Source organism: Hemiscyllium ocellatum, chromosome 10 (assembly GCF_020745735.1).
Source record: "Hemiscyllium ocellatum isolate sHemOce1 chromosome 10, sHemOce1.pat.X.cur, whole genome shotgun sequence".
NCBI classification, from domain to species: Eukaryota; Metazoa; Chordata; class Chondrichthyes; order Orectolobiformes; family Hemiscylliidae; genus Hemiscyllium; species Hemiscyllium ocellatum.
The window spans coordinates 113,517,752-113,541,624 of NC_083410.1; the positions used below are offsets into that span (position 1 = coordinate 113,517,752).

The 23,873-nt window shown below is 42.6% G+C and overlaps 1 protein-coding gene and 1 long non-coding RNA gene across 6 annotated transcripts in view; one reads left to right on the forward strand and one right to left on the reverse strand.

Moving 5' to 3' along the window:
- Positions 1-21,987, forward strand: part of LOC132819555 (uncharacterized) — a 52,166-nt gene extending 30,179 nt beyond the window's left edge. For all 3 annotated transcript variants that reach the window (XR_009645100.1, XR_009645101.1, XR_009645099.1), the window contains exons 2-3: positions 20,476-20,542; positions 21,722-21,987. This is a non-coding gene — a long non-coding RNA (uncharacterized LOC132819555). The remainder of the gene's footprint in view (positions 1-20,475; positions 20,543-21,721) is intronic.
- The window catches only part of commd1 (copper metabolism (Murr1) domain containing 1), a 127,453-nt gene that overhangs the window by 16,987 nt on the left and 86,593 nt on the right, over positions 1-23,873 (reverse strand). The window lies entirely within an intron of this gene.

A 23,873-nucleotide genomic window follows, 5' to 3' on the forward strand; every position in this document is an offset into this window, starting at 1 on the left:
CACGATAGAGTGAGTATCCAAAATTACACATGTTCAACAGGAACAGAACCAAGTGTCATTTTAGGGAGGAAATGGAAAGCATCTAATGTAAATATTTGAAATGATCCGCACTTCAAGGAGGTGAAGCAAGTGTTAATGTAAACGTGAGTAACTGAAAACAAGTGACACACAAGCTGGAGTAATGCACACATGCAAACAACTGTTTCAGATGTCTGCAAAGCAAAACTGCATCCTATGTTATTTCTAGATCCTTGGTCTTGTCATTATTTATTGTCATGTCTCTTGGCAGACTATATATTTATCCTTCCTCCCCTACAATTTGAGTTTCACCATTGTGTGTACTCAGTCCAGTCATTGTTTTTATAGTTTCCACTCTTCTTGCAGTCACATCGATGTCACTATCAAAGTTTATCAGTCACAAAACTGAAAATCATGTCTTGCATCGGTTCTCCAACTGAGCATTTAATTTACAGCATTTTCTGACCTTCTCCCTATAACCCTGCACATTCTTCCTTTTCAATTAACAGTCTAGCTCACTTTTGCATGTTTCATTGAATCAATCGCCAAAACAAAGAGGCACTATTTTTACCAATTACAAAAAGTGAATGTGCTCTTGTTCTTCTTGAACCTTCACAAATAGAATCAATTTCTCCACATTTACTGTTTGAACCCCTCAACTTTGAATACCTCAATTAAATGTCTTCAATGTTCACTTCTGAAGAAAACCGTCATGATCTCTCCAATCTGTCTTGATCGATGAAGTTTCTCATTCATTCTATCATTCTCTCATTAGTCTCCTCTGTACACATTGTCTGTAGTCTTCACAAACTTCCTCAAGTATGGCATTCAGAACTAGACACAATACTCCACCCTCGGCCAACCTAATGCTTTATAAAAGTTCAAAATACCCTCCTTGATCTTTTATTCCATGCCTCAATTATTAAGACCAAGGATGCAGTATGCTTTATTAACTACTCCCTCAATTTAAACTACCACCTGTAATGACTTCTGCACACATACCCCCCGATCCTTTTGCTCCTGCATCTCCTTTGAAGTTTCACCTTTTATTTATACTGTCCCTCCACGTTCTTCTTACAAATTGAAACAAATCACTACTTTTAGATGCAGAGAACTTGACCTGAAATCTGTTTGCCCATTCGCCAACTTGTCTTTTGAAATCCAACATTAGTTGAGAAACACTTTTTTCAACCTGCATCCCTCCTCTTCACCCATCAACTCCTTGACTCATCACAAGCAATTTTTCACCTCTGACTACATCTTGTGTTCTGGATTCCCAACAGATCTGGGATGTCAGCACTTCACCTGGTCCTGCTGTGGGAAGAAGATTGATATTCATATTTAAGATTGAGGTCAAGATTATCAATCTCCCATTACTGAAGGCAAATGAAAAGACAGACTTTCAAATTAACAAACAATGAAATTCACAACTGATCTTGGAGGAACTGTTGGGCAAAGTTCACAGCACAGAAGCAGATAGGTGTATTGTTGTTTTAAGGGTGTCCAACAGAAAGTCTGCAGTAGTGAGCAGAGTGTTTTTTTTTCTTGATTATAGGCTTTTCAAGATATATTTTAAGTTTAATCAAGAGGCATAAGTCATAATTAGTAATTTAACCTGGGGCAGTGTTTGTAGAGAAATAAGACGGTGTTATTTTCTGGGTCGGTAGATTGTGAAGAAGCAAAAATGGTCTTTAATAGAGTGATATGCGCTTCTTGTTAGATGTGGACGTTTAAAGAGAGTGTAAGGATTACAGCAGATTATATCTTCGAGGAGAAAGTGAGGTCTGCAGATGCTGGAGATCAGAGCTGAAAATGTGTTGCTGGAAAAGCGCAGCAGGTCGGCAGCATCCAAGGAACAGGAGATTCGACGTTTCAGGAATGAGAAGAAGGGCTTATGCCCGAAACATCGAATCTCCTGTTCCTTGGATGCTGCCTGACCTGCTGCGCTTTTCCAGCAACACATTTTCAGCAGATTATATCTGCCATAAATGCTGTTGGTTGCGAATCTTAGCAGATCAAATGGATCGGTTGGAGAGACAGTTAGAAGCAATGAGGAATTTGCAACAGCCACAGTATGTGATGGATGGCTTTTATAGGAAACGGGGAAAGTCTCAGATACAGGCACGTAGATGGGTTAACTCCAGGAAAGGTAAGAGAGGTAGGCAGCTAGTGCAGGGGTCTGGAGGCTATATCCATTTCAAACAGGTATGCTGTTTTGGAAAATGTAGGTGGTGATGGAATCTCAGAGGAACATAGCACGAACAACTAAGTTTCTCGTACTGAGACTGGTTCTAATGCAACGAAGGGTACGTCGGGTTACAAGAGATCAATCTTGTTAGGGGATTCTCCAGTCCAAAGTACAGACAGGCATTTCTGTGGCCAGCTGCGATAAAGCAGAATGGTGTGTTGCTTCCTTGGTGTCAGGATCAAGGATATCTCAGAGAGGGTGCAGAGTGTTCTCATGGGGGAGAGGGGCCATTAAGAGGTCATTGTCCACATTGGAACCAACGCCATAGGAAGGGAAAAGGTTGAGACTCTGAAGGGAGAATGCAGAGAATTTGGCAGGAATTTAAAAAGAAGGTCCTCGAAAGTAGTAATATCTGGTTATTCCCGGTGTTACGAGCTAGTGAGGGCAGGAATAGGAAGATAGACCATGAATGCATGGCTGAGGAGCTGGTGAATGAGAGAAGGATTCACATTTTTGAATCACTGGAATCTCTTTTGGGGTAGATGTGACCTATACAAGAAATACAGATTGCACCAAACACAGATTGGAAGGGGACGAATATACTGGCAGGGAAATTTGCTAGAGCTGCTCGGGAGGATTTAAACTAGTAAGCCGGTGGGGTGGGTCCAAGGGAGACAGTTAGGAAAGAGGTCAATCTGAGACTGATACAGTTGAGAACAGAAGCGAGTAAAACAGCCAGGGCAGGCAGGGACAAGGTAGGATTAATAAATTAAACTACAATTGTTTCAATGCAAGGGGTCTAACAGGGAATGCAGATTAACACAGGGCATGGTAAGGAACATGGGACTGGGATATCATAGCAATTACAGAAACAAATGATTTGTTCATATATCTGGTTGTTGAATGTGAATGTGAACAAATCAACGGAACACCCATGGGCTCACCGATCTCCGGACGCATAGCAGAAGCAGTAATGCAAAGGTTAGAAAAAACAGTTCTAACGCAATTACAACCAAAACTCTGGGTCAGATACGTGGACGACACCTTTGTAATCATTAAAAACAGAGAAATAGAGAACACACACCGGATTATCAACGCCACACTCACAGGAATCCGGTTCACGAGAGAGGAAGAAAAGGACAACCAGCTCCCATTCCTAGACGTGATGGTACAAAGAACACCGAACGGAGAATTCACCACAAAGGTATACAGGAAAGCCACACACACAGACCAAGTCCTGAACTATGAAAGCAACCACCCCAACACACACAAACGAAGTTGCATCAGGATGTTATTCAAAAGGGCCACAACACACTGCAGCACACCCGAACTACAAAAAGAGGAAGAAGAACACCTATACAAGGTATTCACCAAGAACGGATACCCGCGCAATTTCATCAACAGATGCCTTAAGGAAAGACAACGAAATGAGGACATGCCACAACCCAAAGGACTGGCCACACTCCCATACATCAGGAGCATTTCTGAACTGACAGCCAGACTGCTGCGACCACTAGGACTCATAACAGCACACAAACCAACAGACACTCTCAGACAACAACTCACCAGGACAAAGGACCCGATACCCAGCATGAGCAAAACCAACGTAGTGTACAAAATCCCATGCAAGGGCTGCACAAAACACTACATAGGACAAACAGGAAGACAGCTAACAACCCGCATCCATGAACACCAACTAGCCACGAAACGACACAACCAGCTATCCCTAGTAGCCATACACTCAGATGACAAACAACATGAACTCGATTGGGACAACACCACTATTATAGGGCAGGCCAAACAGAGAACAGCCAGGGAATTCCTAGAGGCTTGGCACTCATCCACAAATTCTAACAGACACATCGACCTAGACCCTATATACCAGCCACTGCAGCGGACAGCAACTGACAACCGGAAGTGGCAGATTCAAACCAGTATAAATGCTGGAGAAATCAGCACAGAAGCGCTTCACAGGAGGCTCCCAAGCACTGAAGATGTCACCTAGAAAGGGGATGAAATGTTTGCAACAAAAACTCACAGCTCGGCGAACACAACCACAACAATTTGTTCAGTGCATACAAGAAAATTTTCTGATTCAGTATGTGGATGTATATACTAGAGAAGGTGCAAAACTTGACTTACTCTTGGGAAATAAGGCAGGGCATAAAAGTGGAAAAATCCACAGGACCTGATCAGGTGTACCCTTACCCACACCGATCCTCCGAAGAGCAACGCACCCAGACCCATTCCCCTACACCTAACCCCTTCACCTAACACTACAGGCTATTCAACATGGCCAATTCACCTAACCTGCACATTTTTTTTGGACTGTGGGAGGAAACCAGAGCACCCGGAGGAAACCCATGCAGACACAGGGAGAATGTGCAAACTCCACACAGTGAGTTGCCTGAGGCGGGAATTGATCCCAGGCCTCTGGCGCTGTGAGGCAGCAGTGCTAACCACTGTGCCACCGTGCCGCCCATTTTGTTGGAGGGAATCCTGAGGGACAGGATGTATATGTATTTGGAAAGGCAAGGACTTATCAGAGATAGTCAACATGGCTTTGTGCGTGGGAAATCATGTCTCACAAACTTTTGATGAAGTAACAAAGATGATTGATGAGGGCAGAGCAGTAGATGTGATCCATATGGACTTCAGTAAGGTGTTCGACAAGGTTCCCCATGGGAGACTGATTAGCAAGGTTAGATCTCACTGAATAAAGCTAAAACTTGACATTTGGATACAGAACTGGCTCAAAGACAGAAGACAGAGGGTGGTGGCGGAGGGTTGTTTTTCAGACTAGAGGCCTGTGACCAGTGGAGTGCCACAAGGATCAGTGCTGGGTCTTCTACTTTTTGTCATTTACATAAATGATTTGGATGTGAGCATAAGAGGTACAGTTAGTAAGTTTGCAGATGACACCAAAATTGGAGGTGTAGTGGACAGCGAAGAGGGTGACCTTTGATTACAACGGGATCTTGACCAGATGGGCCAATGGCCTGAGAAGTGGCAGATGGAGTTTAATTCAGATAAATGCGAGGTGCTGCATTTTGGAAAAGCAATCTTAGCAGGACTTATACACTTAATGGAAAGGTCCTAGGGAGTGTTGCTGAACAAAGAGACCTTGGAGTGCAGGTTCATAGCTCCTTGAAAGTGGAGTCACAGGTAGATAGGATAGTGAAGGTGGCGTTTGGTCTGCTTTCTTTTATTGGTCAGAGTATTGAGTACAGGAGTTGGGACGTCATGCTACAGCTGCATAGGACATTGGTTAGGCCACTGTTGGAATATTGCATCCAATCTGGTCTCCTTCTTATCAGAATGATGTCGTGAAACTTGAAAGGGTTCAAAAAAGATTTACAAGGATGTATCCAGGGTTGGAGAATTTGAGCTATAGGGAGAGGCTGAACAGGCTGGGGCTGTTTTCCCTAGAGTGTCAGAGGCTATGGGGAGACCTTAGAGATTTACAAAATTATGAGGGGCATGGATAGGGTAAATAGACAAAGTCTTTTCCCTGAGGTCAGGGTGTCCAGAACTAGAGGGCATTGGCTTCGGGTGAGAGGGGAAAGATATAAGAGAGACCTAAGGGACAACTTTTTCACACAGAGGGTGGTACATGTATGCAATGAGCTGCCAGAAGAAATGATGGAGGCGGGTACCATTGCAACATTTAAAAGGCATTTGGATGGGTATATGAATAGAAAGGGTTTGGAGAGATATGGGCCGGGTGCTGGCAGGTGGGACCAAATTGGGTTGGGATATCTGGTCGGCATGGACGGGTTGGACTGAAGGATCTGTTTCCATGCTGAACATCTCTATGACTCTAAAAAAGGTGCTGCATGTGTGGAAATTTGGAATAAAACCCACAAATACAAGCAAAGAGAAATATTTAAATTTCAGGTTTATGATCTTAAATAGAAATATTGACCTCATTTAAGAATTGTTTTATTTCGAAGACTTAAAGGTGATTAGATTAGATCAGATTACTTACAGTGTGGAAACAGGCCCTTCGGCTCAATAAGTCCACACCAACCCTCCGAAGAGCAACCCACCCAGACCCATTCCCCTACACCTAACACTACAGGTAAGTTCGAATGGCCAATTCACCTGACCCGCACATCTTTGGACTGTGGGAGGAAACCGGAGCACCCGGAGGAAACCCACGCAGACACGGGGAGAACGTGCAAACTCCACACAGCCAGTCGCCTGAGGCGGGAATTGAACCCAGATCTCTAGCGCTGTGAGGCATGTGATTGTGTATATACAAAATATATATTCAAGTGTCTATCATTCTTACTTTCATTATAAGCATCTAAACTCCTCGACAAAGATGCATTGCAATTAGGTTTAACCAAAGTAACAAATCCCTTCATATGTACAAGTGTACAAAAAAGTAAGGAAGGTTTCGATTTTTGTGGCCTTGACGCTTACTGGTGTAATTTCCAGCATATGAAAGTGACAACACAGAATGCATCGTGTAGAGTTTTCCAGTCCTGCATAAATAAGCAGCACCTCAGAATCTCCATCACGACTGCCCGTTAAAATTAATATCACAGTAGTCATGACTTTTGAAAGGAGATCACGCTGTTAATTCATACCACATCAAGAAAGCAGCTCACCACACCTTCCAAAGTGCAACTGTGGATGGCCAGTAAATGGTGGCTCAGTCAGCAATGTTTATGTCCAACTAAAGAATTTATTTTAAAATTAGAATCCCCACCTAAAAGCCAACAATTAATGATACATCAGGTCAAAGTCATTACGAGAAGGCCATTTGGATTTTCAGAAGGCATTTAAGAAAGTATATGTTGGGCTATTACCTTATTAAGTACCTTATTTTGGTGTTGAAGGTAGTATATTAGCTTAGATATAGAATTAGAGAATGCAGAAGGATGAAGAGTGCTTAAGGAAGTGGGCAAAAACTTGTTGGATAGAGTACCATGTGGGAAAATGAAGGTTGTACACTTTGGCATGAAGAATTTGAGTATCTTCAGACATGAGTTGCAAAAGGCTAGCATCTAAGTTAATTAAATTCAAGGCTATGATATATATTTTAATCAGTCAGGGAATTACAGGTAATGGGGATAAAGCAATAATGTGGAGTTGAGGGACATCAAATCAGCCTTGACCTCGCTAAGTGATGGAGAAGACCTGAGAGGTTGAATGGCTTACTTCTGCTCTTACATTGGATGGCATCCAGATCAGCACTGTGTACAACAATCCAAATCAGTTTATTCACCCAAAAACAAAAAAAATGCTCAAGATCACAGTGGGTCATGGAGCATCTATGGAGAGAAAGCAAGCTAACATTGAGTCTAGATGTCTCTTCATCAGAAAATCTTGACTGAAAACATTAGTTTGCTCTCTCTTCACAGATGCTGCCTGACCTGCTATGATCTTCAGTATTTTTTGTTTTCACTGCAGACTCTAGCATCGGCAGTAATTTGCTCATCTATTCTCCAGCAATAAATGCAGTCTAACAGAATGCCTCATCCAATGAATGAATTACAAAAAAGAAACAACACAAATCTATCCCCCACCTTTTTTTTTTAACTCCAAGTCTGGCCTCAGAAACCAAACTTTAATAGATGCACATCTAAAAGGTAGTTCTATGTCAAGGGGCAAGATGCAAATCTTAACTTTAACCAAAATGTGCATTTGGCAACCACTTCATTAATAATTTTTTCAAAGACTGACAGACATTTTTTTTTAAAAACAGGAAGAGGGAAAAACGCCACAAAGCTACGATGGAAATATAGTTTAACCAATATCAACAGGGAAATTACAACTTTTAGTTTAAAGGTCTCTACTGAATGGACTTTAAGGATATGGCATGTTAGAAAGGAAAGGAAAATGGAGGGAGTTTTCTGTTCCTAAACATCAATAAAGACCCATTAAGCCAAATGGCCTGTTGCTCTACTGGAAATACTCTGTAATTAATGACAGCTCCAATCCAGAATGCTGTGAACCAAAAGCCTCTTCTGTAATGTCGATTGTTAAAATAGCACGAGTACATTACTCATTATTTCTGATTATCTTAAGTGCATTTTCAATTTCCATCCTCTTGCCTCTCTCTAGGTGGTTGATGCTAGAATTTAGAATTCTACTAATTACACTTTTAAAAAATTGTGATTTAATTCTGCTTGGAATAGTTCTTCCCTATAAAGTATTGGAGAGATCTTCCACTTAATTGAAATGCAACGCAACACAATAAGACACATGGTGATATCATGAACAGTTTACAAAGCTGTTGCAAAAACAATTGGAACAAAGGCATAGTAAAACAAAAAATATCATTAGAGTCAAGATTAGAGTGGTTCTGGAAATGCACAGTAGGTCAGGCAGCGTCCGAGCAGGAAAATCAACGTTTCGGGTAGGAGAGTTTCTCCATTCCGAAACGTCAATTTTCCTGCTCCTCGGATGCTGCCTGACCTGCTGTGCATTTCCAGTACCACTCTAATCTTGAATCTAATCTCCAGCATTTGCAGTACTCACTTTCGCCTAAAAAAAAGTTACCCAAGTGTACTATAACAAACTACAAGTGAAAGCTCTTCAGTCAGATTCATTTAAAATGAACATTGGAGATTCTCTGTTGGTTAATCAGAATTTGAAGCAGAATATGGTTGAATCAAACCCTTCTGTTTATACATAAGGACGAGGAGTAGGTGTAGTGAGTGAATTCAACCTTGAGCATACTCTGCTATTTAATGCGATTGTGGTTAATCTCATCTCCACCTCAACTCCTTTTTTACTCTTTCTCCATAACCCTTCAACTCATTACTAATTAAAAATCTGTCTTGCACCTTCTCAAATTTACTGAAAGAGAAATACCTGAAAAACGCATTTCTGCTGAAGGCAATTAACTCAATTAGATATTTTGCTTGATCTGATGAAAAGATCAACACACTGAAAATGTTTACTTTCTTTTCCTGCAAATGCTGCCCACTATTTTGAGCATTTTCTGTTCTTAATTCAGATTTCCAGCAGCCACAGCATTTTGCTTTACTTCTCTATAAATATTTTTGTCTCTGATCTCTGCGGAGGTAGCTGCTCACATCTGAGGTAATGATACTGTAAATGACCTGAACATCCAGAGGCTGGACACATGCTTCCAGATAGTTAGCCAGACACTCTTGTTGCAAAGTATGTCTGTGCATGGTGAGGTCAGGGCTGAACGTAGCTGTAATAAATTTCCCTGATTAAAGGCTCATGCACAAGTTTATTTGCAATGAACCAACAGATAAATCTGAGTGTTATGAATTAAACGTACCTCACCCCACAGTTAACGTCAATGAAATAATAGTGCCAACCCATGCAATGACAGTCTGGCAACACAACCAATAATTTCGGACAAGTTGCATACTGTAAAATGTCACTTAAATAATGGGCCTATAAGAAACAAATAAGATTTAAATATCAAGATTGTGCTCAAATTCAGAAATGTATTACAAGCAGCACACTTTTAATGATGACACCCAGGAAGTTGAGTAATCACATATTACACAAGTAAACCAGGTCACATGACTTCAACTGTCCGTCTTAGATGACCCTCTTCTCTCTGGGCTGTCCAATCCACAAAGACAACAAACAGATTTTTCATCTAACCTTCAGATTTCCTGCAAGTCTCATCAGCAATGACATCATCTATCATAGATTCCTTATGCGAATACAATACAACATGCATTTGAACAATACAACAGGCTGTTTGTTAAGTAATTAACTGGGGTCAAAAGATTCCCACAATATTTTATCCTTCTCTTCATTGCATAATGAACCTCGAAAGCTTAATTTTCCGTCATCAGGTTGGACTGAGAAACACCATTATAAGTGAATTCCCTATTTCTCGAAAAATGCACCGTGAATGATGGAACAGGGTAAAGAAGAACAATCCTCCAAACGTATGAAAGTGTTGCTCAACTTATACATGTGTCAAGTAATTGTGATTGTCAAAACAGGAGGCAATAAGTGGCTCACCGGTCAGCACAGCACCTTTCCCAAGTCACAAGTCTTTAGGGAGTTTACAGTTCCACTCCAGAATATGTCAGCGGCTAGACTAATGTCTTCTCTGCCATTTCCCCACTTCTCCCACATACTATAATCTCCCTTCATTTCCTCCTCTACCTCACCCATTCTCTCTCTCTCTCTGGCCCCCTCACCTCTAAACGCTAGAGATGAGCCACATCAAATGTAATCCGCAAACTGTGAGAACAAGGTATTGATCTGTAAATAACTTTTTGACAGAGTCAAAACACCTTTTTTATATCCTTTACTCTTGTGCTACAATTGGGTTCCTGTAATAACTGTGTAGAATCAGGTAATGGAATGGGAAAGATACCAGGTTATAGTTCACATCCAGATTGCAATTCATGTCAGTTCCAATTCAACTAAGATAATCCAACAACCTCAGAAGGCCTTGATCTCCTGACATATTTTGACCAACATTCAATTAGCTCTCACTCAATCGAAGATCTTACAATTACTGAAATGATCATTCAGTCTGTAGAATTGACAGCACTTAACTCTTCCCTTGTTATTAAAAGCAAAAGAAAAGTTTCACTCTTCTTTATCAGCTTCCTTGGAACTTTGTTCTTAAATTTTCCGAAGTATTCCCTCTCTCCCACCCAAGGCATTTGATGAAGTCCCATATAACAGGCTTGTCAGCAAACTTACACACTATGAAATAAAAAAAAGAGATAGTAGCAGTATTGATACAACATTACCCAAGTGACAGGAAACAGGAGTAGCAAATCGTTGCTTTATGGACCAGAGAAGAATTATAGGGGGCTTCTCAAGGGGACATGTTAGGACCTCTACCTTTTCCGATAAATATCAACCTCAAAAATGCAGAGCACGAGCAGTAAGAAAGACAAAGTTCAAGAAGATTGCACCTAAATTGGAAGGGGACGAATATTCTGGAAGGGGACGAATATACTGGCAGGGAAATTTGCTTGAACTGCTCGGGAGGATTTAAACTTGTAAGGTGTCGGTGGGGGGGGACCCAGGGAGATAGTGAGGAAAGAGATTGGGCTGAGATGGGTACAGTTGAGAACAGAAGTGAGTCAACCAGTCAGGGACAAGGTAGGACTAATAAATTAAACCGCATTTATTTCAATGCAAGGGGCCTAACAGGGAAGGCAGATGAACTCATCGCATGGTTAGGAACATGGGACTGGGATATCATAGCAATTACAGAAACATGGCTCAGGGATGGGCAGGACTGGCAGCTTAATGTTCCAGGATACAAATGCTACAGAAGGATAGAAAGGGAGGCAAGAGAGGAGGGGGAGTGGCATTTTTGATAAGGGATAGCATTACAGCTGTGCTGAAGGAGGATATTCCCGGAAATACATCCAGGGAAGTTATTTGGGTGGAACCGAGAAATAAGAAAGGGATGATCACATTACTGAGATTGTATTATAGTCTCCCCCAACAGTCAGAGGGAAATTGAGAAACAAACTTGTAAGGAGATCTCAGCTATCTGTAAGAATAATAGGGTAGTTATGGTAGGAAATTTTAACTTTCCAAACATCGACTGGCATTGCCTTGGTGTTAAAGGTTTAGATGGAGAGGAATTTCTTAAGTGTGTACAGGACAATTTTCTGATTCAGTATGTGGATGTACCTATTACAGAAGGTGCAAAATTTGATATACTCTTGGGAAATAAAATAGGGCAGATGACTGAGGTGTCAGTGGGGGACCACTTTGGGGCCAGCGACCATATTTCTATTCGTTTTAAAATAGTGATAGAAAAGGATAGACCACATTAAAAAGTTGAAGTTCTAAATTGGAGAAATGCCAATTTTGACAGTATTAGGCAAGAACTTTTGAAAGCTGATTGGAGGCAGATGTTCGCAGGTAAAGGGATGGCTCAAAAATGGGAAGCCTTCAGAAATAAGATAAGAATCCAGAGAAAGTATATTCCTGTCAGGGTGAAAGGGAAGGCTGGTAGGTATAGGGAATGCTGGATGACTAAAGAAAATGAGGGTATGGTTAAGAAAAAGAAGGAAGCATATGTCAGGTATAGATAGGATAGATCGAGTGAATCCTTAGAAGATTATAGAAAGTAGGAGTATACTTGAGGGAAATCAGGAGGGCAAAACGGGGACATGAGATAGCTTTGGCAAATAGAATGAAGGAGAATCCAAGGGTTTTTACAAATATATTAAGGACAAAAGGGTCACTAAGGAGAGAATAGGGCCCCTCAAAGATCAGCAAGACGGCCACAGAAAATGGGGGAGATACTAAATGAATATTTTGCATCAGCATTTACTATGGAAAAGGTTAGGGAAGATGTAGACTGTAGGGAAATAGATGGTGACACCTTGCAAAATGTCCAGATTACAGAGGAGGAAGTGTTGGATGTCTTGAAACTGTTAAAGGTGGATAAATCCCCAGGAGCTGATCAGGTATACCCAAGAACTCTGTGGAAAGCTAGAGAAGTGATTGCTGGGCCTCTTGCTAAGATATTTGAATCATCAATAGTCACAGGTGAGGTGCTGGAAGACTGGAGGTTGGCAAACGTGGTGCCACTGTTTAAGAAGGGCGGTAAAGATAAGCCAGGGAACTATAGACCAGTGAGCCTGACCTCAGTGGTGGGTAAGTTGCTGGAGGGAATCCTGAGGGACAGGATGTACATGTATTTGGAAAGGCAAGGACTGATTGGCTTTGTGCATGGGAAATCATGTCTCACAAACTTGATTGAGTTTTTTGAAGAAGTAACAAAGAAGATTGATGAGGGCAGAGCAATGGATGTGATCCATATGGACTTCAGTAAGGTGTTCGACAAGGTTCCCCATGGGACACTGATTAGCAAGGTTAGATCTCACTGAATAAAGCTAAAACTAGACATTTGGATGCAGAACTGGCTCAAAGGTAAAAGAGAGGGGGTGGTGGTGGAGGGTCGTTTTTCAGACTGGAGGCTTGTGACCAGTGGAGTGCCACAAGGTCCTCTACTTTTTGTCATTTACATAAATGAGTTGGATGCGAACATAAGAGGTACAGTTAGTAAGTTTGCAGATGACACCAAAATTGGAGGCGTAGTGGACAGTGAAGAGGGTTACCTCAGATTACAACAGGATCTGGACCAGATGGATCAATGGGCTGAGAAGTGGCAGATGGAGTTGAATTCAGATAAACGTGGGGTGCTGCATTTTGGGAAAGCAAATCTTAGCAGGACTTATATACTTAATGGTAAGGTCCCAGGGAGTGTTGCTGAACAAAGAGACCTTGGAGTGCAGGTTCATAGCTCCTTGAAAGTGGAGTCACAGGTAGATAGGATAGTGAAGGCAGCGTTTGGTATGCTTTCCTTTATTGGTCACAGCATGGAGTACAGGAGTTAAGAGGTTATGTTGCAGCTGTACAGGACATTGGTTCGGCCACTGTTGGAATATTGCGTGCAATTCTGGTCTCCTTCCTATCGGAAAGATGTTGCGAAATTTGAAAGGGTTCAGAAAAGATGTATAAGATGTTGCCAGTGTTGGAAGATCTGAGCTACAGGGAGAGGCTGAACAGGCTGGGGCTGTTTCCCTGGATCGTCAGAGGTTGAGAGGTGACCTTATAGAGGTTTACAAAATTATGAGGGGCATGGATAGGATAAATATACAAAGTCTTTTCCCCAGGGTCGGGGAATCCAGAACTAGAGGGCATAGGTTTAGGGTGAGAGGGACCTAAGGGGCAACTTTTTCACGCAGCGGGTGGTACCTGTATGGAATGAGCTGCCAGAGGATGTGGTGGAGGCTGGTACAATTGCAACATTTAATAGGCATTTGGATAGGTATATGAATAGGAAGGGTTTGGAGGGATATGGGCTGGGTGCTGACAGGTGGGACTAGATTGGGTTGGGATATCTGGTCGGCATGGGCAGGTTGGACCGAAGGGTCTGTTTCCATGCTGTACATCTCCATGACTCTATGCCTTACGCAATAGGAGTCAAGTCACAAATGAAATTTAATGTGAAGTAGTATGATTAATTTTAGTAGGAAGGGAGGAAATAGACAAAGGGCAAATTTAAGAAGATGGAGAGAGAGTAGGACCTGGGAATGTGTGAATACAACCACTAAAGGTGACAAGGTAGACTGAGAAAGCAGGCAAAAGTGAGGACTGCAGATGCTGGAAACCAGAGTTTAGATTAGAGTGGTGCTGGAGAAGCACACCAGGTCAGGCAGTATCCGAAGAGCAGGAAAATTGACGTTTCGGGCAAAAGCCTTTCTTCAGGAATGGATGATGAAGGGCTTTTGCCCGAAACGTCAATTTTCCTGCTCCTCGGATGCTGCCTGACTTGCTGTGTCTTTCCAGCACCACTCTAATCTGAAGACTGAGAAAGCAGTTTATTAAACATACAGAATCCTGCACCTTAGAAGTACAAGGCATTCAATATAAAAGCAAGGAAGTTATAACCACAGAATTGATCTTGCACTGATGGAAGCAATGCCATGCACTGCGTCTGCTGCCAAGCATCACTCACAAGAACATAGTGGTAGAATACATCACAGAAACAAGCCCTTCAGCCCACCTCGTTCATGCTGACCAGGTTTCTGAAACTGAAATTGTTCCATCTCTCAAACACTGCTGTTGTATCGATGTCCATCACTTCCTCTGGCGGGACATTACGGGGACTTACCACCTTCCGTGTTAAAAAAAAAAGCTAGCCGTCACATCTTTAAACCTTCCCCTTTTACCTTAAAAAGTCCCCCTGTAATTGACACTTCTATCTTGGGGAAAAAGACTGCCCATCCATTCTATCCGTGCCTTCCAGTGCTGAGCTGGAAGGTTGGAACTGGGATAAGTTGGGGGGTGGGGGGGGGGGGGGGGGAAGAGAGGAGGAGGAGGAGGGGAAATAAGGAAACTAGTGAAACCCACAATGATGCCACGGAGTTGGAGAGTCCCAAGGCATTCATCCTCCAGGCATCAGGTGGTAAGGGAGCGGCGATGGAGGCGGCCCAGGACTTGCATGTCCTCGGCAGACTGGGAGGGGTAAGTTAAAGTGTTCAGCCACAGGGCAGTGGTGTCCTGGAGATGTTCTCTGAAGCGCTCTGCGAATTGGCATCCTGTCTCCCCAATGTCAAGGAGACCATATCGGGAGCAACAAATACAGTAAATGACACGTGTGGAAGTGCAGGAAAAAGTCTGATGGCAATGGAAGGCCTTGAATGGAGGCGAGTGGGGGGAAGGTGTGGGCACAGGTTTTGCAATTCCTGTGGTGGAAGGGGAAGGTGCCAAGAGGGGAGGGAGGAAGCGGATAGATGGTGGGGTCTGTTTGGAGGTGGCGGAAATGACACATACGGAGGTTGGTGGGGTGGCAGGTCAGGACTGGAGGGGGTTTCTGGCCCTGTTGCAGTTGGAGGGGTGGAGTTTGAGGGCAGAGTAGCAGGATGTGGATGAGACGCATTGGAGGGCATCATCATTAACCATGTGGGAGGGGAAATTGAGGTCTTTAAAGGAGGCGGCCATCTGGTGTGTTCTTGGTGGAACTGGTCCTCCTGGGAACAGATGTGAAGGAGGCAGAGGAATTGGGAATAAGTGATGGGATTTTTGCAGGAGACATTGTAGAAGGAGGTGTAATCCAGGTAGCTGTGGGAGTCAGTGGGTTTGTAGAAAATGTCAGTGTTGAGTCGGTCACTGTTGATGGAGATGGAGGGTTCCAGGAAGGGGAGAGGGGTGTCAGAGATGGTCCAGGTGAATTTAAGGTCAGGGTGGAATGTGTTGGTGAGGTTGATGAACTGTTCAACCTCCTTGTGGGAGCATGAGGTGGCACTGAGGCAGTCATCAATGTAGAGGAGGAAGAGGTGGGAGAGTGGTGCCGGTGTAACTGCAGAAGATAGACTGTTCCACGTAGCTGACAAAGAGACAAGCATAGCTAGGGCCCACGCGCGTGCCCATGGCCAGCCCTTTCGTCCGGAGGAAGTGCATGGATTCAAAGGAGAAATTGTTCCGCGTGAGGAACTGTTCAGCTAAACAAATAAGAGTCAGTGGAAGGGTACCGATGGGGATATCGGGAGAAGAAGCAACAGCAGGGCTTGGAGGCGCTGGTCATGGTGGATGAGGTGTATCAGAACTGGATTTTCAGAGTGAAGATGAGGCATTGGGGGCCGGGGAAACCAAAATCTTGGAGGTGGTGGAGGGTGTGGGGAGCTCCTGGACCAGGGGAATAGGACAGGAGAGAAATGGGGAGATGAATTTGGTGGGGCAGGAGCAGGCTGAGATGATAGATCGGCAGGGTTAGTTAGGCTTGTGGATCTTAGGTAGGAGGTGAAATTGGGTGGTGCAGGGTCCCTGAACTATGAAGTTGGAAGCTGTGGATGGGAGATCCCCTGAGGCGTTGAGGTTGTGTATGGTCTGGGAGATGATGGTTTGGTGATGAGAGGTGAGGTTGTGGTCAAGGAGGCGTCTTTGAGTTGGCGCCTGAAAACAAACCAAGTTTGTCCAATCTCTGCTCATAGCTAATACGCTCCAAACCAAACATCCTGGGACACTAACATCCTAGAATTCAAGAGGGTTCTTTTTTTAAAATGGAATATGGTACAGTGGGCCAAGAAATGGCAAATGCAGTTTAATATAGATAAGTGCAAGGTCTTGCATTTTGGAAAGTCAAATCAAGGTAGGAGTTCCATGGTGAATGTTAAGATCTTCAGCACTGTAGTGGAACACAGGGACCCTGGAATTCAGGTTCACAGTTCTCTGAAAGTGGAGTCACAGGTAGACAATTCAGCAAAGGCAGCTTTTGGTATACTGGCCTTCATTAGTCAGGGCACTGAGTATAGACATTGGGAATTTATATTACAGATATACAGGATGTGGTGAGGCTGGACTTGGAGTATTGTGTTCAGTTTTGGTCACCTTGTTATAGAAACAATGTCATTAAACTGGAAAGTGTGCAGAAGAAATTTACAAGTATGTTGCCTAGATTTAGGAGTCTGAGTTATTGGGAAGAGGCTGGACAAGCTAGGACTTATTTCTTTATTACAGCGTAGGAGACTGAGGGGGTATCTTATGGAGATGTATAAGATCATGAGAGGCATGGATAGGGTGAAAGGACTCAGTCTTTTTCCCAGTGCTGGGGAAATCAAGGACCAGAGGTCCATCAGTTTAACATTAGAGGGGAAGGAATAAAAGGGAACCTGAGGCGCAACCTTCTTTTTAAAAAGCACAGAGGGTGGTATGCATATGGAGCTGCCATTGGAAGTTGGTTGAGGCAGGTGCATTGACAACATTTCAAAGGCATTTGGGCAAATACATGGATAGGAAAGGTTTAAAAGGATATGGGCCAAGTGGAGGGAAATGGTGTTAGCATAGGTAGACATTTTGGTCAGCATGGATCAGTTTGGGCCAAAGGGCCCGTCTGCATGTTGTAGGATTCTATGGCTGCCATTGGCAGTCTGACATTTCTTGCTTTGAACTGAGTGGGTTGCCTGGGCAACTCAGAGAACAGTTAATTGTCAAATGCATTATTGTGGATTTGGAGTCACATGTAGGCCAGAGCAGGTAAATGCAGCAATTTTCCTTCCCAAAGGACACAAGTGAAGTAGATGGCTTTTTACAACATTTGAAGACAGCTCCATGTCAACGTCGTCAAGGCTGGCTTTCAGTTCCAGATTTGTTATTACTTGAATTCAATTTTCACCAACTGCCATGATGGTGTTACAATCATTTCCCTGCAGAATAAAACTGGACTCCTGGATTACTAGCCCAGTCACATTACCACTGTATAACAATCTCCCTGTTTAACTACTAAAAAACATGAGCTCACCTTCAGCTGCAGTACTGTGACCAGTTCAGGGGGCTGCAATGGAGGACGGATGAGAAGGCAGTGGGGGCAGAAGAGTTTCATGAATATTGTTCCAGGAATTGGGAGTTGTCTGGGTTGTTTATTACAGCTGTTATTATTTCCGTAATGCTTTTTCAAATGATGCGCGAAACTACCCAAGTTATTTAATCACCTTCTCCACAGTTTCTACCCGTTAGTCAATTAGTAAACCTAAACACCATACAAACCTTGGACATAGAATATTCCATGAGAATCAGTGGTGGGATCAAAATCCTCAACAGCTGTTACAATGAAAATATAGGAATATTTGAAATATTCATATCTTGAAGCCCTTACTGACTCAAACAGAATGACAAATCTACAACTGCAACTCCAAGTAGACAGGAAATGGGAACAAAACTCCCTCCTCCTTTTGAGGGGGCAAAGATCTATCTGTAACAAAATTGACCTTTTTCACTTCTAATATTCAGCTGGAGCTGCCAAAGCAAATGTTTTACTATTCCCGAAACAATTCCGCCTCTGTGCCACTTTTAAGTTTTCATATACTGTAAAATGGCAGCTTTGAGCACAAAAGAAAAACTTCTCCCAAGTATTCACACAGCATTCATGGAAAACTGCTGCCTGCCTGGTGGAAACTTTAATAATACAACAGTGCATCCATTCAAATACATCTCAAATTCTCTTTCTTTCACAGTGTATTGTGATCTCTGCTTTATGTTTCCTGTTTATATTTATAATCTGCCTTTTGAAGTCAGTGCTTGACCTATGAAATGACAAAGTGGCCTAATTCGTTGATATGGTTATAAAGATTAACACATTAGGAATTCAAAAAGACCAGATCGTATGAAATACTGCTTGGTGTTATGAGACTCAAGAAGACTGAACAATCTTGACTGACCATTGAAGCAATTTAGGTATTGTGTTCAAGTGGGACAAGTTACACAGGGTTTCATTGTAAACAACACAATAAATTTGTAATTGTACAAAATAGTTAGTTATATTTTGCCTATTGTGTTAATAAACAGAGAGCATTCATTGAAGACTGACAACAACCTAGAAGTCTACTAATGCTGCTAATCAAATGTTCATAGCTCTCCCAAAAAACTGTGGGGACTGGACAGCTCTTCCAGAGTCCATGTGCTGACCAATCAACACTCTCCCTTCAGATATTGGCACTCTTACGAATTGCCCTGATGAGTGCAAAAGGAAATGCCCTGACAGAATGTGTCCTTTCTTCCATCAACACTCAAATTATTTGATACTTCCATGAAATAAACGACACAAAGATAACATTTTCTTAACGTAATTATGAAAGAAAACTGTTCTATACCAACAAGTTGATTTTATTAAATAAAAATTGAAAGAACTACAGATGCTGTAAATCAGAAACAAAAAGAGAAGTTGCTAGACAAGCTCAGCAGGTCTGGTAGCATCTGTAAAGAAAAATCAGAGTTAACATTTCAGTTCCAGTGACCCTCACCGGACCCGAAATGTTAACTCTGATGTTTCTTCACAAATGTTCCAGGCCTGCCGAGCTTTTGCAGCAACTTCTGTTTGTGTTGAAGTTGATTTTATTTCCAATTTCCATATATAAATGAAGTACAAGAAATATATAAGGCTGAAATAGATAGATTCAATTTGATATATTATTGTCACATGCACCAAGGTACAGTGAAAAGTTTTGTTTTGCATGCAGTATCAGCAGATCACACCAAAGTTCAGAGCAAAGAATATGTTACAACTGCAAATGGTGTCCACAGAGAGCAAGATCAACATTAAATTCAAAATTTGAGAGGCCCGTTCAGAAGTTTAATAACAATGGGGAAGCTGGTCGAGAATCTGTCCATATGTGTTTACAAACTTGCATATCTAACGGAAGAGGGTGGAAGAGAATTTAATCAGGTTGGGAGGGGTCTTTCATTATGTTGGTTACTTTCCTGAAGAAGTGGGAAGTATAGATGGTGCCAGTAGATGGAAGGCTGGTTTAAGTGAGGGACTGAGCTGTGTTCATGACTCTGAGGTTTCTTGTGACCTCTCCCAGTTGCCAATCCATGATATGATGCATTCAGATAGAAAGCTTTCTGTGATGCATCTATAAAAATCAAGAATCTTTGTGGACATGCTGAATCTCCTTAGTCTAAGGAAGTAAAGACAGTGTTGTGCTTTCTTGATCATCATATTGGCGGGTATGGATCAGGGCAGATTGCTGTTGATCATCATTCCAAGGAGCCTATCACTCTTACCATCTCCACCTCAGCATCACTGATGCAGACATGGGCATGCCCTCCATTTCACTTCCTGAAGTCAATGACCAGCTTGTTCATTTTGCTGTAGGTTGCGAGATTATTGTTGTTATACCAACCACTAAGCACTCTCTCATTTCTGTATATGGGGTGGGGAAAGCTGAGACCTAAGTCATAAAGTCTAGAGGTAAGTTTGTAATTATGGTAATGAAGATGGAGCTGTAGTCAATAAGTAGGAGCCTGACATCGATATCCTTGTTATCCAGATGTTCCAGGAATGAATGCAGGGTCAGGGAGATGGTGAACTACGCCAGTGAACTGCAAAGGATCAAGGTAATTTGATAGGCTGGAGCTGAGGTGAGCCATGATTAACCTCTCAAAGCACTTCATAATCATGAAGGTCAGAGCCACTGATCAATAGTCATTGACACACAGTGCAAGATTTATTTTTGCCACTGGGATGATGGTGGTCTTCTTGAAGCAGGTGGGGAATTCAGATCACAGTAAGATTCTTGATCATTCAGGGAATCAAGGGTTTGGAGAAAGGGCAAGTTCCTATGCAAGGTTTGGCTGCACATTCAACATAGTATGAAGCAAAAGGGAACAACATTCATGTTGGATTAGGTTACACTTATTTCTAAGTGGAAACTTATTTTCCAGCATTTGCTTTCTTCTCAGCATATGCAGGAGTACTTTTTAATTATAACAATAAGAAACATTGATTGATCTGTCAGACAATGCAACAATCTCACTATAATAAGGTTGCCGGAAAATAAACAGCAGAGTTTTAAAAACTAACGGTTGACCAGGTAGGACCCATGCTTATTGGGGTTTAAAAGAATGGATGATGATTGTATTGTTTGATTGGATGCTAAGAGGATGTATCTGCTCGTGGAGAAATTTAGAACTAACAGGAACAATTCCAAAACACTGCAGATGAGGAGGAATTTATTCTGCCAGATGGCCTTAATGTTTGGAATTCCCTGCCCCAGAAAACAGTGGAAGCAGGGTACTGAATAAAATCAAAGCCAAGATAGCGAGAATTTTGATTCCAAGTGTGTGGAAGTTAGTGGAACGGGGGAAGGTATGAAAGTAAACTGAAGGCCATAATCAACTCCGCCTTATCTTACTGAATGGATTAAGGAGCTTAAAGGCCTCCTGCTCCTACTTTTATGTAAAAATCACATTTATTTCACATCCTGCCTCAAACACACTGCTATTCATCTTCTATTGCACATTTTTGAAATTGCATGTCAAGCAATAACAAAACAATAACAACATTGGGAGGTGGACTGAGGATGGAGGCTTGAAGAAAGCCAGGGAAGGAACAAGATAATGCTAACAGCCCCATGCAGGCTGTGGTGACAATGTTACTGACATTAAACACAGTCTTAAGGAGAGTTTGAATATACTAAAGTTTTGCAAAATAGAATAATTAGCCTGCACAAACAATTCCTTTTTATACAGGATTATATTCTCAAACCAAAATGGTATCTTATATCTCGGTTTCAGCCCTGCATGACAACAGTGTGATCTTCCAGCTTAGAGGTGATTCCAGAATGTCTCCGAACCTCAAAACCTGGAGGTAAAGTCTGGCGCAATCTGGAGTCAAAGCCTGGCCTAGAGAAGAGGCTAGGTGCTGGTATGGACTGGGTTGAAAGGACTGTTACTCTCAATTTTTATTCTTTATTTTCCCAATTGATTCCTATTATGTGTAACTTGTTATTTTTATTTTCCTAATTTTTTTCCCCTAAGAATTTGTACTTGAGATGGCACAGTAAGTGGCGATTTGTAACTGTACTCAATGTGAGTCTGTGACAATAAAGCTAATTCTAAGATTCTAATTCTAAACTCACCTCTAAGTATGATGTCATTTGTGTGTGGACTCTAATATCTATTGAACAGCAAACACAACATAAACCTATTTGATTCTGTCCTCATCGGTCTACACCACTATAAAGGACAATGTGTGGGGAAATGGGCGGATAGGGGAGGGTTTGTTAATAAACAAAACATGGAACAGCAATGTCAGGACACCAACTATAATCCACCAGCTTTTGTTTAACTCAAGTATGACAAAGGGCAGGTAGGCATCCTATTCCCAGGAGGTAAAAACAATGACTGCAGATGTTGGAACCCTACCAACCTTCGCATAAACCAAATCATCCGCCGACATTTCCACCACCTCCAAAAAGACCCCACCACTAGGGAAATATTTCCCTCACCACCCCTTTCCGCCTTCTGCAAAGACCGTCCCCTCCGTGACTACCTGGTCAGGTCCACGCCCCCCTACAACCCACCCTCCCATCCTGGCACCTTCCCCTGCCACCGCAGGAACTGTAAAACCTGTGCCCACACCTCCTCCCTCACCTCTATCCAGGACCCTAAAGGAGCCTTCCACATCCATCAAAGTTTTACCTGCACATCCACTAATATCATTTATTGTATCCGTTGCTCCCGATGCAGTCTCCTCTACATTGAGGAGACGGAGCGCCTCCTATCAGAGCGCTTTAGGGAACATCTCCGGGACACCCGCACCAATCAACCACACCGCCCTGTGGCCCAACATTTCAACTCCCCCTCCCACTCTGCTGAGGAGATGGAGGTCCTTGGCCTCCTTCACCGCTGCTCTCTCACCACCAGACGCCTGGAGGAAGAACGCCTCATCTTCCGCCTTGGAACACTTCAACCCCTGCGCATCAATGTGGACTTCAACAGTTTGCTCATTTCACCTTCCCCCACTTCACCCTCGTTCCAAACTTGGAGCTCAGCACTGTCCCCATGACTTGTCCTAACTGCCTATCTTCTTTTCCACCTATTTACTCCACCCTCTCCTCCCTGACCTATCATCTTTATCCCCTCTCCTACTCACCTATTGTACTCTATGCTACTTTCTCCCCACCCCCACCCTCCTATAGCTGATCTCTCCACGCTTCAGGCTCACTGCCTTTATTCCTGATGAAGGGCTTTTGCCTGAAACGTCAATTTCGCTGCTCCTTGGATGCTGCCTGAACTGCTGTGCTCTTCCAGCACCACTAATCCAAAATCCTATTCCCAGGAAGCAGGTTAACAGTTTAAAATATATTTAAAGAGGCCAGCAGTCTGTCTGTTTTGGTTTATCTGGGCCTGACTAGATTTCCTGGGCAAGGAAAGCACCTCAATTCACAGCAAGCCACCAAAAGCATAGATACTTCCTCTCTGCGCTGCAAGTTTCCCTATCATAACTGCTTCATCTTTTTTGCCATGCAAACCCCTTCCCCTATGGATTGGAGGTCTTTCATGGTTTACTGCAATGCCTCTATTCCTGAGTTTGGATTCAAGACAGACTGGTTGAGGAAAAGGCAAGGTCAAGAACAAGAACAGTCTTCACAGCCTTGAGCTCCTGTATCAAACTATTGAATTCAATATTAAAACTAAACACTGCAAGATATGGTATTCAGAGACATACATGATTTGTATTTTTAGTGTTACGTGATTTGAACGGTTAAGCTCTTATTGCCTAGTGCTGCTCAGCTTACTCCATGTTTATTTTCAACCTCTTCCCACACTTCGTTATTTTTGTCCAACATGGAGCAACTCCATGACACGATTGCAAGATTTAACCAAGGTTCTAAAGCTCTTGCACAACAGAATTAACCTTGTGATCAAGGATCAAGTACCTCCT